Here is a 16,407-nt window from a genome sequence, read left to right on the forward strand (position 1 = left end):
CCCAATTTTTAGAAACATTTTGATATTCAACACAGGATGCCTATAGTATTCCAGATACAAATGACCAGAAATAAAGCCTCACAAAGCCACATTATAGTCAAACCATCAAAAGTACAGCACAAATGAAATATTCTAAAAACTGCACAAGAACTCACATTTGATGGAATCCTCATTATACTAGCAGCAGATTTCTCAGCAGAAATTTTACAGGCCAGTAGAAAATGGAATGATGTCCAAGTTCTTAAAGAGAATACTGACAACCAAAAATACCATGTCCTTCAAAAGTATCCTTCATAAATGAAAGCTACATAAGGCAATCAAAAAAATTGAGGGAATTCACCACTACCAGTAAAGATGATTAAAGGAGTTCAGCAGTGAGAAAGGAAAGATAACTACATAAGTTAACACATGAAGATGTTCCACTAGAAGGGAAGACATACACAGATAAATGGAAAACAAATCTTATCAATACCATAAACCAACAAAGGACAAAGGAGGATGAAAAGAATGAAGAATATTCAAAATGAACTGAAGAAATTTTTAAAATTGACAGGGTTAAGTCATGACTTATCAAAAATAATTTTGACTCTAAATGGACTAAATTCTCCAATTAAAAGTAACAGACTGGTTGAATGGAGTGGAAAAAAAAAGACTCAACAATACCGAAACTCACTTCACCAATAAAGAAATATGCAGGCTGAAAATGAATGACAGAAAATTATATTATATGCAAACAGAAACCAAAAATGGTATAGCTGCATTGATATTGGACAAAATAAACTTTAAAGCAAAAGCTATTTTCAAAAAAGACAAAGAAGGTCATTATATAATGATCAACAAATCAATTCAGCAAGAAGATATAAAAATTGCAAATTGCATGTACCTAATGTTAGAGCACATACTTTTATAAAATAAACATTATTAAATCTAAGGAGAAAGATAAGCTCCAATACAATAATAGTGGAAGATGTCAACATCCCAATTTCATCAATGGGCAGATGATTCAGAACAAAATATCAGGAAAGAAATTTCAGAGCTAAACTTTATTATATACTAACTGTGCCTAACATACATTTCATCCAACAACTGCAGAATATATATTCTTTGCATCAGCATGTGAACATACCCATAGATCACACATTAGGTCAAAAAAGTCAACACATTTTTAAAAAATTAAAATCACCTCACACATCTTTTATGGTCACAGTGGAATAAAACAATAAAACATGGAGCATATATACAGCCTAGTAGTTAAGAGGCTTGCATCCCACATTGGGGTGTATAAGTCCAGTTCCTGGCTATGGGTCTTGACTCCAGCTTCCTGCCAATGCAGACCTTGGGAGGCAACAGTAATGGCTCAATTATTTGCGTACCTGACACCTACATAAGAGAAGTGGATTGTGTTTCCATGTCTTGGCTCTAGCTCTGGCCCCATGCCAGTCATTTCAGGCATTTTGGGGAGTGCACCAGTAGATGGGAGTTCTCTCTCCTTTTCTGTAACTCTCAAATAGATTAAAACAGAAAAAGCAGGAATGGGCATTGTGGCACAGCAGGTAAGCCCACCACATGTGATGTCTGCATTACAAAACAGAGTGCCACTTTGAGTCCTAGCACCTCTGCTTGCAGTCTAACTTCCTGCTAATGCACCTGGAAAAGTAGCAGATGATGGCCCAGATTTTGGTCTCTTCTACCCAACCTGGCTGTTGTGAGCATTTGGGAAATAAACCAGTAGATTAAAGATCTCTGTTGCTTTTTGTCTCTCCCTATTTCTCTGCTACTCTTTCTTTTTTTTTAACTTTTATTTAATGAATAGAAATTTCCAAAGTACAGCTTATGGATTACAATAGCTCCCCCCTCCCCATAACTTCCCTCCCACCCGCAACCCTCCCATTTCCCACTCCCTCTCCCCTTCCATTCACATCAAGATTCATTTTCAATTCTCTTTATATACAGAAGATCAGTTTAGCATATATTAAGTAAAGATTTCAACAGTTTGCACCCACATAGAAACACGAAGTGAAAAATACTCTTTGAGTACTAGTTATAGCATTAAATCACAATGTACAGCACATTAAGGACAGAGATCCTACATGAGGAGTAAGTGCACAGTGACTCCTGTTGTTGACTTAACAAATTGACACTCTTGTTTATGGCATCAGTAATCACCCTAGGTTCATTCTCCAATACCCACAATAGACCCTGGCCAGAGCTGACACTGGGAATCAGGAACTCAATCCAGGTCTCTCATCTTTTAAAACAAAATTCAATGAGCCAGCTTTGCTCCAGTCTGCATTATGTGGAAACTGAGGTCGAAGTGGTGTTTCTATGCAAACATAGGCACTTTGATATGGGAAGTGAGCATTTTAATCCCTAGGCTTACACCTACTCTGCCCAAATATTTTATTTATTTGAAAGAAAAAGTTACAGAGAGAGGTCTTCCATCCACTGGTTTACTCCCCAAATGGTTGCAACAGCTGGAGTTAAGCTGACCTGAAGCCAGGAGCCAGGGGCTTCTTCCGAGTCTCCCACGCAGATGCAGGGACCCAAGGACTTGGGCCATCCTCTACTGCTTTTCCAGGCACATTAACTGGGAGGTGGAACAGAAGTGGAGCAGCCAGAACTCAAACCGGCACCCATACGGGATGCTGGCACTGCAGGCTAGAGCTTTGACATGCTGTGCCACAGTGCCAGCCCCATTTCCAAATAATCTTAAATTTCTGATTTTAAAAGGAAATTAAAGGAAGCAAAAAATTGAAATTTATAGGCTGCAGAACATTTTCATGATTAATTTTTCATTTAGGTAACTTTCAATAAAGCAAGAAAATAGTGTAAATTTGGGTAAACTTTTCACTTAAACATTTAGCAGAAAATATTTACAGATTTCCTTTCATTCAATAAAAATATTGTAAGTTCTGTGTAATCTTGTGCCCTTTCAAGTCATCTTTTGTCTTCATCCTACAGTGAAAAAGTAGGCCTAGCCAGGTCATGCCATGCCATGACATTTAACACACCTGATGGTTCCTGACTGCACTCAGGATCAGCTACAAGATTTCCAAGTACTCCTTCCCAGCTTACTACACGGTCTCATCTCTCCAAACTTGAGTTTCAACAACATCAGAAATGTTGCAGATTTGGTGTGGGCTAGGGATTTTAAAGTTAGGCTTGGTTCCAGTGCTGTGGCATAGCAGATAAAGCCGCCGCCTGCAGTGTCAGCATCCTATAGGGACACTGGTTTGAGTTCCAGCAGCTCCACTTCCCATCCAGCTCTCTGCTATGGCTTGGGAAAGCAGTGGAAGATGACCCAAGTCCTTGGGCCCCTTCCCCCTGTGTGGGAGACCCGGTAGAAGCTCTTGGCTCCTGGCTTTGGACCGGTGCAGCCCCAGTTGTTGCGGCCAATTGGGGAGTGAACCAGCAGATGAAAGACTTCTCTCTCTCTTTCTGTCTCTCCTTCTCTCTCTGTGTAACTCTGACTTTCAAATAAATAAATAAATCTTAAAAAAAAAAAAGATTCTCTTTAAAAGAAAAAAAGAAAAGCTTGGCTTATCAGAGCTTTTTCCCTCCACGCATGAAAAAATTCAAAGGTGGAGGCGTAAAGATGTACAGAAAAGCAGACTTTAGGCAAAGAAAATAAAAGTTCAATTCAATAATCAAGTAGTGCATGAACAAACAGAGAAAACACAGAAAGGCCCCAAGCGAAGAAAAACCTCTCTCCAAAGGAAAAACATCCAACAAGGAAAAGTCCTCCACAAAGGAAAAAGTCCCTTGACAAAGGAAAAAGTCAGACTCAAGCACTGCCCACTTCCATACCCTTTAAAAAAAATATCCAGAGTCATGGCATCAGGTGAATGATGGAGGGAGTATGTCCCATAGTCATTTTATTGCAATCTAAAGGTCATCTGGGTGGGGAGCAGAGACACAGTGCAGCTTTGTTGGATATTTCCAGTTAATGCTGGTTGCAAGTTCACAGCATTGTGGAACTTGCAGTTTCTAGAGGTTTGCTGGTGCATGGGAGTGAGCTACATAGTGCACAAAAAGGAGGCTTGGATTTTGTACAGAAAGGGAAGAGAGCTTGGATGGTGCGCAAAAGGAGACTCGTTATGTACGCCAGACCAGGTTGCCATATGTTCTGTGGCAGTTTGGCCATCCCTATCAAAATGCAAATTGCCTCAGCTGTCAGTCACCAAACCATGCTCTTGTGCAGGTTGGCAAGCAACTGCTCCTCCCTTAGCTACCTACATTTCCACTACAGTTTCTTTTTTTTTTTTTAATTATTTATTTATTTATTTATTTATTTATTTTACTTTTATTTAATGAATATAAATTTCCAAAGTACGATTTATGGATTACAATGGCTTCCCCCCAATACCGTCCCTCCCACCCACAACCCTCCCCTTTCCCACTCCCTCTCCCCTTCCATTCACATCAAGATTCATTTCCGATTATCTTAATATACAGAAGATCAGCTTAGTATACATTAAGTAAGGATTTCAGCAGTTTGCTCCCACACAGAAACATAAAGTGAAAAATAATAGATGATTTTTTTAAATGATGATGAAATCAGATCAGACCTATTGTCATGTTTAATCCCAGTGAGAGTCAAGTTGGGAGTTGATAATTTCTTTTTTTTTTTTTTTTTTTTAACAGAGGATCAGTTTAGTATACATTAAGTAAAGATTTCAACAGTTTGCACCCCCATAGAAACACAAAGTGAAATATATTGTTTGAGTACTCGTTATAGCATTAAATCTCAATGCACAGCACATTAAGGACAGTGATCCTACATGAGGAGTAAGTGCACAGTGACTCCTGTTGTTGACTTTACCAATTGACACTCCTGTCTATGGCATCAGTAATCTCCCTATGCTCCAGTCATGAGTTTCCAAGGCTATGGAAGCCCTCTGAGTTCTCCGATTCTTATCTTGTTTAGACAAGGTCATAGTCAAAGTGGAGGTTCTCTCCTCCCTTCAGAGAAAGGTACCTCCTTCTTTGAAGACCTGTTCTTTCCACTGGGATCTCACTCACAGAGATCTTTTGCCAGCGTGTCTTGGCTTTCCATGCCTGAAATACTCTCATGGGCTTTTCAGCCAGATCCGAATGCCTTTAGGGCTGATTCTGAGGCCAGAGTGCTATTTAGGACATCTGCCATTCTATGAGTCTGCTGAGTATCTCACTTCCCATGTTGGATCACTCTCCCCCTTATTTATTCTATCAGTTAGTGTTAGCAGGTACTAGACTTGTTTATGTGCTCCCTTTGACTCTTAGTCCTTTCATTATGATCAATTGTGAACTGAAATTGATCACTTGGACTAGTGAGATGGCATTGGTACATGCCACCTTGATGGGATTGAATTGCAATCCCCTGGTATGTTTCTAACTCTACCATTTGGGGCAAGTCATTTATTTATTTATTTATTTATTTTTTGACAGGCAGAGTGGACAGTGAGAGAGAGAGACAGAGAGAAAGGTCTTCCTTTGCCGTTGGTTCACCCTCCAATGGCTGCCGCGGCCGGCGTGCTACGGCCGGCACACCACGCTGATCCGATGGCAGGAGCCAGGTGCTTCTCCTGGTCGCCCATGGGGTGCAGGGCCCAAGGACTTGGGCCATCCTCCACTGCACTCCCTGGCCACAGCAGAGAGCTGGCCTGGAAGAGGGGCAACCGGGACAGAATCCGGCACCCCGACCGGGACTAGAACCTGGTGTGCCGGCGCCGCAAGGCGGAGGATTAGCCTAGTGAGCCGCGGCACCGGCCTTCCACTACAGTTTCACACATGCTGTGTCTTGTCTCTGCTTTTGCTCAAGCTGCCCTACCTACCCTACCTACCTGAAAACATACCTAATCCCATTCATCCCTGCACATTTTCCTGGTTTTCTCCTCCTCAACCTTTAGAATTCATCAGAAAACTTCCCCTTCTCTAAGAGGTCAATGGTAACTTACTCAACAAGTCTTCACATATCTTCCTATTAAATAACTCTTATCCATATTCCCACACATGCCATGCCTGTTTCCATTAATGCATTTACCTATTGTTTATAATTAACTGCTTCTCTGTCCTCCTTACTAGACTGTACACTCTTAAAAGTGAGGATCCATGTATTATCCACCTTTGTGTCTCAGTAGATAGCACAGTGCCTTGTACTTAAAGTGTTTCCATATTTGTTGGATGAGTAAGTAAATCAGCAGGTGAATGAAGACCAAATTGCTAATTGTATCTACAAAGCAACATTTCACATAAAATTTTCAGTCTAAATTTCATGACACTAAGCATCCACTTGACTATCATCAAAGACCAAGTACACCAAAGGTATTTCAAAATTCATGGAAAATGGAAATAAAATATTAGTTTATTACACTGCAAAAAACTTTTTTGAAAATAATACATAAGAACAGTCTTCAAATATTTATGAAATATTCATAGTATGGAAAACCTATGCATAGATTTTAATTTTGAACCAATAAATTTATCCTTTAATACAACTTTCCATGAGCTTTTCAAAGTCCCATTGCATAACACATTTACTGGATCATTCACATCAGTCTCTGAGTAGAGTCATTCTCCATCTACTATTCTCTTCATGAGAATCACAAATAATATACTGGTGTTTAGATGCATGAAGAAATCCTAGTTTCTTAGAGCACTAGGCAGCATTAAAAATTAAAAGTTTAAAAATAATAAGAGATAAATTAATTTTCAGAATATCACCTCTTTTTCATTATGGTTTTGGCTCTAGCCTTCATAATAGAACCACTTCAAAGCAATCAGAGCGACATCTTTCATTTGAACCAAGCAACTACTGTTTGAATCATGCAACCAGAGCTCAAGAAACTCTACATCGTGAGGTTTCCAAGGTTGCAAACAACCCAAGGGAAATTTTTGGAAATATGTGAAGCACATTGGACCATTATGAAGATGGAAAAGGGGAAATACTGCTGACATTTTAGTCAAGCCAAACACATTTTCCTATAATCAGGGGACAGTTTAAACAAAGAAGAATTACCCTGTAGTCTTCATGACTTCAAATATCCTGCCAGACAGGTGGATGAAAAATCTGTTCAGGAGCAAGTGTTTGGCCTAGTGGTTAAGACACTCGGTTGGGATGGCTACATCCCATATCAGAGTGCCTGGGTTTAATACCTGCCTTTAGCTGTGACTCAGCTTCTTGCATACACAGAGAGGCAGTAGGTGATAACTCAAATACCTGGGTACCTGCCACCCATGTGGAAGACCTGAACTGGATTCCTGGCTCTTCCATTCACCATCAGTCCAACTCTAAGCATTGGGAGATGTGGGAAGTGGACCAAAAGCTCTCCACCCCCACCTCCATAATTTTTTAAAAATTGTTCTTAAGTGAAAGAAAAATAAGTTCATAATAACTAGGGCCTAGAATATAATGAAATTTTTCACATAATGCAATATTTTATCTTAATTTTGATACATAGAAAAATTTCCAGGAATAAATGAATATGTGTAATGACAGGTTATCTTTAATGGTTTAAAATGTTTATTGTTGGGGCAGGTGCTGTGGCATAACAGGTAAACCTGCTGCCTGCAGTGCCAGCATCCTACATGGGTGCTGGTTTGAGTTCCGGCTGCTCCACTTCCTATCCAGCTCTCTGCTATGGTCTGGGAAAGCAGTACAAGATGGCCTAAGTCCTTGGGCCTCTGTACCTGTGTGGGAGTCCCAGAAGAAACTCATAGCTCCTGGCTTTGGATCGGTGCAACTCGGGCTGTTGCAGCTATTTGGGGAGTGAACCAGGACATGGAAGACTCTCTCTCTCTCTCTGCCTCTGCCTTTCTGTAAATCTCCCTTTCAAATAAAGAAACAAAAATCTTTAAAAAAAAAAAAAAGTTAAAAAAATTCTTTAAAAAAATTTTGATTGCTCAGGCCAACTTTGTTGTGCAGCATTTTAAGCTGTGGCCTGCAAAACCAGCATCCAATACATGCACAAGTTCTAGTCCCGGCTGCTCCAATTCCCATCCAGCTCCCTGTTAATGCCTGAGAAAGCAGCAGATGATGGCTCAAGTCCTTGGGTCCCTGCACCCTCCTGAGAAACCCTGATGGACATCTAGGCTCCTGGCATCATCCAGACCCAGAAAAGCCATTTGGAGAGGGATATCTCTTTCTCTGTCATCTCTGTCTGTCTCTTTCTCTGTTCTGTCCCTACACCCCCACCCACCTTTCAAATAAACCTTTTTAAAAAGTGTTGATTATTGTCATCCATTTCATATGAGTACATCCCTAGTGGCCAAATATAGCAAAGCTCTATGAATCTGTAATTTCCGTTGTTATATTCGTGTGATTCTGCATGAAGGTGCAGGTATCTCAGTATTGTGCTATGTTCTGATAGACCTGTGCCTCATATTTACTACGAAAATTTAATTTGTTAAAATTTGATGTTCACTTTTACTCCCTTTTTCTACAGTAGGATATTATTATACTATTTTTTAGATAACTATGCATGCAGTTGGATTATATTAACTATCTATTTTATTTTGGATTGCAAAGGTGATGCTATAAAATCCAAGTTAGGGGAAGCAGGGCTTGAGGCTACTAAGCTTAAGAAATTCTTCTTGAGAGCAGTGCTCCACAGAGCTTTCCGCACTGATGTAAGAGCTCTGCGTTTGTAGTGTCCTGCGCAGTGTGCACAGCCACTTGTAGCTACTGAACCCCTAAAATGTGGCTAGTATGACTGATGAACTGAAGGCTTAACTTAATTTTATCTGTTCTCAGAATTTAAATAGCCACTTAAGATTAGTGATTCCGATACAAATAGCAGCATTCTGGAATCTGTAAACATCAGGTCTTATGGTTGAAACAGATTATTTGCTCAAAAACAAGATTTTAAGCACTTCCTTTGTTAACTAAGCCTATTATACTGTTTCCCACTCCACAAATAAGTGTATGAGATTACTTCCATTTCAAAATATGTTAATTCACCATAACATTAGCATTATACTTATTATTGAAATATTTATTATTAATTTAAATCCTAATCAGCAGAACCAGATAGGTGATATACATTTTGCTGATGAATATTTCTGTAAGTTCACAGAGTTAATAATTAACACAATGGGTATTCAAGTCTATATCTGTCTAGTGCCAAAATGCTTGTATTTGAGTGTAAAACTCATAGTTATTCTGAGAAATGAAATGTCAGTAGGTGTTGAAGCCCTGAGACAAGGTTCCACTAAGTAGGATCATTTTGCACTGGTTTTGAAAAATAGGAGAATCATACATTTACTGAAAAAGAAGGACCAGTACATGACATTAATAAAACTCTTTTAAAAATAAAAATCTTTAGAAAAACATACTAACTTTTAGTTAAATGCTTTGATGGGCAATGCAGCTTAAATCTGCTGGGTGGTAGCTACAAGTAGTTTTTATTGATTATCTGAGGACCTAATACTGCTAAATATGAACAAAATAATAGAATTTGTTATTCACACAGAGCTTTAGGATACTAGAACACAGCAGAAGTGCATTTCACCTGTCAGTGATTTTTATCTCCCTCCAAAGTAAATTAGCAAACAGAATGAAAAGGAATAAGAGTCCTGAGTTTTAATCTTATTTTGCTTTTCACAAACTATCTAATCAGACAAAAGCCACCGACATAAATGTTCTGACTTGCCTCTTGTCCAGGTAGTTGGAATAATTACATCCACTAATCCACAGAGTTGGGGCAACTCTATCTGCCCTATCAGCCTTCTGAGAGGTGTGCTATGACAAACATAAATGTCTTTGGTAAACTGAGGGCTTCAGCTTCTCCGTGGAAGCTGCAAGGATTCTGTCCCCTTCATTTTATAAATGGACAGATCTAGAAAGCAAATGACTCACTCAAGGTCACACAGTTAATTGATGACTGAAAGCAGATCGCAAATTGGAATCATAGAATTCCAAAGCCTGGTTATTTCCTAGATACTATAATTTATAAGAACTCACTTGTGGTAGTTTTTTTTTTTTTTCAGATGTACTTATTTATTTGAAAGTCAGAGTGACACAGAGAGAGAAGGAGAGGCAGAGAGAGAGAGAGAGAGAGAGAGAGAGGGGTCTTCCATCCGCTGGTTCACTCCCCAGTTAGCCACAAAGGCCAGAGCTGAGCCGATTAGAAGCCAGGAGCCAGGAGCTTCTTCCGGGTCTCCCACATGGGTGCAGGGGCCCAAGCACCTGGGCCATCTTCTACTACTTTCCCAGGCCATAGCAAAGAGCTGGATCAAAAGTGGAGCAGCGGAGACTTGAACTGGCACCCATATGGGATACTGGCAGAGACAGAACTTGAACCCTGGCCCTCTGTTATGAGATATATGTCCCAATTGGCAGCTTAACCACAGTGGCCACAAAACCTGTTGTAAAATCCATAATTTAGTGTAAGGAGAATATTTTTATATTTGACATGTATTTTATATTTGGCACTTAGGATGACCACATTCTGTTTCAGAGTGTTTGGGTTCAAGTCCATGACAGCCTTCTAATTCAGCTTCTGGCAGATGTACACCCTGGCAGGTAGCAAGATGTTTCAGTACTTGAGTCTCTGCCGCCCACATGGAGCACCAGGGTAGAGGTCTGTGCTGCTGGCTTTGACCTGGCCGGCCTTGGCTATTGTAGGCATTTGCAGCGTGAACCAGCAGATGAAAGCTCTCTCCTTGGCTCCAGTCTAACTCTGCCATCTGTATTTTCACTTACTTAATTTTCAGTACATTTTGGTACTTCAGATAGTTTAGTAACTGCCTTAAAATTCTGAAAATAGTCATTTACTTCTTTATTTCTAATATTTACATTTTTCTTGCCCTATTACACTGACTAGAACTACCGGTATAAGGCTGAAATAGCGATAATGAGCATTTTGTCGTATTCATAATCTCAGATGAATGACTTTCAACAGCTTTTTGTACATAATTTATATTGGATCACCAATTTTTCCTTCTGCTTCAGATTTTCTAAAAGTTTGTTTTGAGTAAATATTGATCGTCACTAAATGATTTTTCTGTGTCTAAGGAGATATATCTTCCATATTCTGTTGCTTTGATGAATTCAATTTGATTTTCAAATGAAACCAAATTTGCATTATTAGAAATAAACCCAGTTCGTTTTGTTTTATTATTCTCTTTACAACTTGAGGACTGGTATATCATTCTTTTATTTGGAACTTTTATATCCAGTTGCATAAAAAAAAAAAAAAGAGTTGCTCTGAGATTTTGGTTTTTTAAAGCAGCTGTTGGTTCTCATTATCAAAGTTACACAGATCTCAACAAAAGTTAACAAGGTTTTTTTCCCTTATTTCCTAGAAAAGTTCATGTAGGATGCATTATTTCTTCCTGTATTTTGAAAAATGTGTTGTTTTTGCTACTCACTCTTGGAGTTTTCTCTATGGCTTAAGCAATGGTAGAATCCCTTGTATTTTGTACTTTTCTTCTGTCATTCTTGGCAAATTTTTCCTGTAGAATTTATATTTGTATTTATTTATATTATTTGAATTTCATAGGTTTGACATAGGTTTGTTCACAATGTACTTTTAGGAGAATTTTGATGTCTCATTCTTCATTTCTTCTCATCTTTTCCAAGTTCTAACTTCTTGTCTTGATAATTTTTACCTAAGACATCAAATTTATTAGTCTTGAGAGAAAAATTTTAGTTCTACTGATTTTTTTGTATACTTGTTTTCCATTCAATAATTTCTGTTTTATTATTTATTATTTTCTTTCCCCTCCATCCTGTGATTTTATTTTGCTATTATATTACTGATATCCTGAAATGTTATGTATGTTTTGAGTACCACCCTTTAAGAACAACTACTTTGTTTTTTGTCTCTTTTCCTACAAATAGAGATATAATAGATATTATTGATTTAGTCCTTAACATTATATCTTTACATTTATTTTCTATCCCAAGGTCTGAAAAACTCATGAAACAATAGAATAAAACTTCTTTTCAAAGATATGTTTATTTGAAAGGCAGAGTGAAAGAGAGGAAGAAGAGGGAAAAGAGAGAAAGAGAAAGAGAGAGAGAGAAAGAGAAATTCCACCTACTGATTCACTCCCCAAAGAGCCTCAGTGGCCATTTAGGGTTGGGAAAGGTTGAAGCCATGACCCAGGAACTCCATCTGAGTCTCCTATGTGACTGGCAGGGAGATAAGCAGCCTGCTATCTTCTACTGCTTTCCCAGGCATATTAGCGGGGATCTGGATCAGAAGCAGAGCAGCCTGATCTCAAAGCAGTGCTCCAATATGGGATGCCAAAGTTACAAATAGGGGCTTATTCTGCTGTGTCACTGCACTGGCCCTCAAATAAAACGTTTTGGACATGGTAATGTCCTGTGCTCATGAGGATGTAGTCAAACTGGTCTCTTAGACATTTATAGTATGACTGTAAATATGCATACCTCTCAATTAAATAATTTGGCACCATGTACCGAATAGAAATCAGAGATGTTACTAAACATTACAACACAGAGAATATCATCCTATGACAAAGAATTATTCAGCCCAGGGGCTGGCATAAAGCCCCCTTCTACAGTGTCAGCATCCCATATGGGAGCTGGTTCAAGTCCCGGCAGCTCCACTTCTGATTCAGCTCTCTGCTATGGCTTGGGAAAGCTGTGGAAGATGGCCCAAGTCCTTGGGCCCCTAAACCCACATCGGGGAACTGGAGGAAGATCCTGGCTTATAACTTTGAATTGGCCAAATCTGGCCATTGAGGCCATTTGGGGAATGAACCAACTGAAGGAACACTCTCTCTCTCTCTCTCTCTCTCTCTCTCTCTCTCTGCTGTGTAACTCTGCCTTTCAAATAAATAAATAAATCTTAAAAAAAAAAAGGAAGAAGAAGTACCCAGCCCAAAATATCAATAGTACTGAGGTTAACAGAGCCTGGCCTAGACACAGAACTAGAATACAAACTATATCTAAGGCCACCCAGCAAGAGCTCCTGAGCCAAATCCATCAGTCAACTGTTACTATACGGATTAAAGGCTAACATCATTATAAAAATATACATGTTTCATGTCCAAAATGATTGAAACAAAGTGAAAGGAAGAAAAATATTTAGTGATACCCCAAAATTTTATGAAATTTAAATTTCATTGTCCACAATAAATGATTACTGGAACACAGCCATGCTCATTTATTTACTTATTATCTATGGCTGCTTTCAGGCTAAAGCAGCAGAGTCAGGTGTTTTCAGCAGAAACAATATGACCACCAAATCCTAAAATATTATCTCTCTCATCCTTTAGACAAAAATTTTGCAGTCCTCTGAACTAACCATGTGGCTGAAACTATAAACTCTTTCAGGACTGGAACCAAGGCTTTAATTCTCAAAACCTTACATTATTAATTCAAATACAGTAAGCCTGAGTGAATGAAAGAATGTCTCCATTTATCCCTTTATCATCACCCAAACAATCACTTGAGAGGTAAAAGGACATGTTGGTACTGAAAATCTCTTATTTCAGGTAAATGTGGATTGACACAAATCTTCTGAAAACAATTTGTAAAAATGTAGGAGAAGAAATAAGTAAATCGATAGCATGTTTATATGACACTTTCACAGTTAAGTAAACTAGTCTTTAGAAAAAAACAATGACCAGAGGTAGGCATTTGGCCTAATGGTCAAGATGCCAGTAAGAATGCCTACGTCCTACATCTTAGTACCTGGGTTTGACCCCAGATTCAACTCCTGATTTGAACTGTCTTCTGAAGTAAACCCTGGGAAGCAGCAGTGAGGATTCAAGTAACTGGGTCCCTGCCATGCATGTGGAAGACCTGAATTGAGTTCATAGCTTCAAGTTTCAGACTCAAAGTTGTTGAGTGCATTTTAATAAATTTGTTAGTGAAATATTAGGAATGATTTAAATTTCTAATATTTTTAAAAATTTGTTTATTAATTAATTAATTTATTTATTTATATATCTGAAAGTCAAAGTTACAGAGAGGCAGAAGCAGAGACAGAGAGCAGTCGTCCATCTGCTTGTTAACTTCCCAAATGGCCACAATGGCTGAAGCTGGACCCATCCGAAAACAGGAGCCTGGAGCTTTTTCCAGGTCTCCCATGTGGGTACAGAGGCCCAAGGACTTGGGCCATCCTCCACTGCTTTCCTAGGCACATTAGCAGGGAGCTGGATCAGCAGTGCAGCAGCTGGGCCATGAACCAGTGCCTATATGGGATGCCAACACTGCAGGCAGCAGCTTTACCCACTATGCCACAGTGCCAGCCCCCCCCGCAATACTTATTTTAAAGGGAAGGGAAAAGAAAATATTTTCAATAATTTTAAATAATAGTTTATATGGAATCTAATGGTATCAAAATAATTGATTAAATATATAACTTTTTAAATCTTCAATAGTCAAAGATTTTGCAGATGCCCATGGGATTTTGGCATTGAAGACATTAAGGTTATACTGTCTGGCATTCAAACACCATGACTTTCATCTAGAAAGCTGGAAAAAGAGAATCAAAATAACAAGATCCGCAGAAGATTTAAATGGTTACTCTTGAAATAAGCATCAGTTTCTATAAATAATTTATTCTACTATCATTTCAAAAATTTATAACATACTATTAACCAAGTGCTCTACATGTTTAAAATTTCTACTCAGCATTCTAGAACTGTAATTGAGCTATAAAGTTATATTTCTTCATTTTAAGAACTTGAAACATTTTTAAAATATTTCTAAAATAAGATGCTTAAAGTAAAAACGTTCTTATTAATATAAGAAAAGTGAAATTCTTTTATTTTCCTTTGATTCAAAATAATTTTAGAGTGACATCAACGAGACAGCTGACTGGAGGTGCCTGGTACACTTGCCTCCAAAACAAAGGACCCACATTAAAAATTTTAAAAAAATAATACATAAATAAAAAGCAATTATTTTCTTGGAGCGTTGAAGCTGAGCATGGCAGGTTAGGACAACTTGGCAGAAACATCGCAAACATGGCAATACACAGTGACCTTACATTGAAGGAAACTAAGCATACATCTCTCAAGACCAACACTGAATAAGAAGGACTTAGCTCAGTGGGTAAAGGATAAGAAGGGGTGCCAGGTAATCTCCACTCGCACTACAGACACCTGAGGCATTTACTGCTTGGGAAACCTGCAGTCATCTATGACAAGCTCACAGCCAATAACATGCTGAATGGGGGAAAGCTGAAATTATTTCCTCTAAGATCAGGAACAAGACAAGAATGCCCACTTTTGCCGTTCTTACTCCACATAGTATTTGAAGGCTTAGCTAAAGCAGTAAGGCAAGAGAAAGAAATAAAGAGCAACCAAATTGGAAAAGAAGAGCTAATATTGTCACTGTTGACAAGTAAACTAATCTTTTGCTCACAAAACTAATCCTATGCTCACATATAGAAAACTCCAAAGACTCCAAGAAAAATTCTTAGGGGGCAGGTGTTGTGGTCTAGTGGTTAAGATGCTGCTTTTAGACACCCACATTCCATTGGAATGCTTAGGTTTAAGTCCCCACTCCTTTTCCCATGCAGCTTCCTGTTAATGCACACCCTGAGAGGCAGTAGGTGATGGTTCAAGTATGTGTGTCCCTGCCATTCGCATGGGAGACCTGGATGGATTTCTATGCTTCTGGCTTTGGCCTTGCCCAGCTACTGGCTGTTAACAAGCCTTTGAGGAGTTAACCAGCAGATGAGAGATATTTCTCTCTCTCTTTTATTCTCTCTCTCTTTTGTTCTCTCTGTCTCTCTTTCCTCTCTCTCTCTTTTTCTCTCTCTCTCTCTCCCTTTAAAGTAGATTAAAAATACATAAATCAACCTTTTAAAAACTCTGCTAGGACTGATAAATTGATTTGGAAAGGTTGCAGGATACAAAGTCAACATATGAAAAATCATCAGCTTTTTTATACCAATAGCAAAATTTCCAAGAAATAATAATAAATGAAGAAAGCAATCTCATTTGCATAACTTCCCCAAAAAGCCCAGGGAATAAATATTAACCAAGGAAATGAATGACAAAAAAGAACAAAGCTGGAGCCATTACAGTATCTGACTTCAAATTTATAGTCCGCAAAACAGCATGGTTCTAGCATAAAAGCAAACATATGGGCCAATAGAACCTAACAGAGAATGCAAAAGTAAATAGGTGTATTCACAACCAATTGATTATTGACATACAGTGGAGAAAATCTCTTCAGTAAATGGTTCTGGGGAAAAATATTCATATGCAAAAGAATGAAATTAGATTTCCATCATTAACCTTATACAAAAGCCAACTCAACAAGGATCTAAGGCTCAAATATAAGACAAGAAACCTCAGGACACTGCTCATGCTACCCAGAGAATTCAGGACATTTATCTGGGCAAGTATTTTTTGGAAATAATTCTCTAAGCACAGGAAACTAAAACAAATCTTGACAAATGGGATTACTTCAAACTAAAAACCTTCAGCACAACAAAG

This window comes from Oryctolagus cuniculus, chromosome 7, assembly GCF_051225735.1.
Source record: "Oryctolagus cuniculus isolate XC-2025 breed Fujian yellow rabbit chromosome 7, ASM5122573v1, whole genome shotgun sequence".
Classification (NCBI taxonomy): domain Eukaryota; kingdom Metazoa; phylum Chordata; class Mammalia; order Lagomorpha; family Leporidae; genus Oryctolagus; species Oryctolagus cuniculus.